Source organism: Wasmannia auropunctata, unplaced genomic scaffold (assembly GCF_000956235.1).
Source record: "Wasmannia auropunctata unplaced genomic scaffold, wasmannia.A_1.0 LD335343.1, whole genome shotgun sequence".
In the NCBI taxonomy this organism is placed as follows: Eukaryota; Metazoa; Arthropoda; class Insecta; order Hymenoptera; family Formicidae; genus Wasmannia; species Wasmannia auropunctata.
In genome coordinates this window covers 8,614-11,889 of record NW_012027547.1, presented here as the reverse complement: position 1 = coordinate 11,889, position 3,276 = coordinate 8,614, and positions in this window count along the sequence as shown.

Below are 3,276 nucleotides of genomic sequence, written 5' to 3'. Positions count from 1 at the left end.
ATGGATGTACTGGCGTTAATTTACGAGAGGTTCTGACTAATACATTATGAAAATGATAATTACAAATTGCAATAATCTGAGCTTAAATAAATTACTGATTAAGAATTGTATAAAAAGTTATTAATGGCTAAAGAGGTAAATATTTTTTGACAGTGTTTCTATATTAAAATAAAGAAACGCAATTGGGAAAACCAAGCATAATGCTTGTTTAGACTTTCATTATAAAAAGATGTATGAGCAAGCTGCTCCAGTTTTTTTTTTACAGAATATAATTACGATAGAAATCTTGAAATTTAGAATTTTCTTATACAAACAATATATTTCAATTTAAGAATTCAAAATTTGATAAAAACAAATCAATCTGTAGAGGCCCTCCACCACCCCCGCCGATTATGATCGACGGTCCTCTTTTATTTAAATGTGCTTATTATATTATATATCATATAATATAATAAAAGCATAAAGTACATGCTAATATTATATTATATAAAATATAATACAATTTAATAAAAGCTATAATACATAATATGATACAATACACAAAATATGAAAAATTATAAATTATATTACATCAAATTATATTTTATACAATTCAACTTTAATTTTTTTAGGCTATTCCGATTAAATGTAATTATGTTAGAAATTTTGAATTTTTTTAAATAAACTATATATTTTTAATTTGAAAATTCAGATAAAATTCAATAAAAATGTATTAATCTCTATAGAGGCCCTCCACCACCCCCGCTGATTACAATCAGCAGTCCTCTTTTTAAATGTGTTTGTAATCAATTATTTAATACAATATAAGCATAAAGTACGTGCTAATATTATATTATATAAAATATAATAAAATATAATAAAAGCTATAATACATAAAATGATACAACACACAAAATGTAAAATTATAAATTATATTACATCAAATTATAATTTATACATTTCAACTTTAATTTTTTTAGGCTATTTCGATTAAATGTAATTATGTTAGAAAAATCTTGAAATTTTCTTATATAAATTATTTTTAATTTAAAAATTCAGATAAAATTCAATAAAAATGTATTAATCTCTACAGAGGCCCTCCACCACCCCCGCTGATTATAATCAGCAGTCCTCTTTTTAAATGTGTTTGTAATATATTATTTAATACAATATAAGCACAGTACGTGTAAATAACGTTAACTTGCTATCTGGGTGACACATATTCTTTTTACATTTATATACATTTATATATTATTTCTTATGCAATGTATTTTGATATCAAAGTGTATAATAAAAAATTTCAATATACAAAGTACGTACACCACAACTGCAGAAATCAAATATACTTGAAAATTTTTCAACCATATATTTTCAATTTAAAATTTTATATAAAATTTAATTGGGCTAAAACAAGTTAGCCCGTAAAAAGCCCTCCACCACCCCCGTTGATTATAATCAGCGGTCCTCTTTTTTTCTCAAGTAGCAAGCTAATGTCGTCAATATGATGATAAATAAATTAACTTGCTACTTAAGTGGTATGTATTTTTTTTTACGTTTCTATACATTTATGTATAATTTTTTATGTAATGTATTTTGATATCAAAATATACAATAAAAGTTTCAATATATAAATTACTTAACGGTAATTAAAGATCGCAAGCATACTTAAAAAGTTTTTCACTTATATACTTTCAATTTGAGATCTTATACAATTTACAAATTAATATATTGAACTAAAATTGGCCCATAGAAATCCACATCTGCTGATTCTTTTTTGCAAGAAAACTGATATAGTTAGCTTGCTACTTGCGCTGTGTGCGTTAACTCATCATATAATTAATTTAATATTATACTATAATAATTATAAAATATATTGTTTACAATATAATATGATATAATAAAAATTATAAAAATTATAAAATGCTATTTAAAATATAATACAAATAATATGATTAGTAACATAACAAAAAATTGGGATTACATAAAAACATTGAAAATACGTACGACAACATGAATTTTATTAAATTTATACTGTTACTGAAATATTGAGAAACAAACTAAAATACTAATAATAATTAAGCTGTATTAATTTTTTTATATATATTATCAACTTGCAATTATACACAATTTATTAAATTTTTTTTATCGTATGTACGAGTAATATTGCGATCAAAGTGTCGTTAATAAATTAATATGTTGTTGTTTTCCGTCGTTCAGATATTGACAAATTGTATAAAATTTTCTACGAAAATATTTATCACACAAAAAAATAAACAAAACTTTAGAATAAGCCAATGATTAAATTAGAAGCTAAAGCGCGATAAAAAGTTAGTACAGACTAAGGCAACAAGCAAATCCATTCACAATACTCGCGATACTATTTTCCGAAAAAGGTATAAAATCTAAAATGTAATGTAAATTTATTATAATTATTATTGTTAAAAAAATGAAGGTGATTTTATATTTTGCGCTTTTCGTGGAAGCGCATCTATACTTAATTTCAATAATATACGATTTAAATGATCTATTAATAAACGCGCACAAATCATTGCCTTCCAGGTTTTATTTTTTAAATTATAAACCTTAATTAAAAAGCGAGAAATCGCAATTTTATCGCGTTCAGAAATGAATAATTGGCCAATGATTTAATTATATCAAAATTTCTCCGCCGAGTGTACGCTAGTTAATATCCGAAGAAAAGAAATCTTTATGGTGAAGAGCGAACTTAATATGCTCTAATTCTACATTGAATTCCGCAAGGTCCATCCGCAAAGAATAGTTAAGTAATCTACCAAACGTCAGTAGTTCTTGTTACAGAAGGGAATGAATCCTGAAGCTTCTAGATCGCTCCCGATAGTAACAATTTTGGCAGCGATAGTTATATCATTGTTATCACATCTTTAATACGTAAATTCGCACACAAAAAAATATTCTTCCCACTATTAAAAAATGATCCCTTTTTATTAAAAAATTGATGGATAAAATAATTCTTATGGAGTTCTTAATAGTTACGAAAGAATATATTTAATAATAATAAAATACATGCATTACTGTAGCTTATTATATATGTACGGGTACAAATGTTTCTCGGGTACCAACTGTTCGAGATGAGTCGAACCCGATAATAGCGGGATACTTTAAAAAATTTTGTACTGAAAACTCTAGAAATATAAAACTTGATAATTTCCTATTTTTCGGCGCTTTAAAAATTTTAGTTATTGATAACCAGCAAAGTCGAACTATTGAATCCCACTAATATGAGGCTGTCTCTTATACACATCTCTGAGCGGGCTGGCA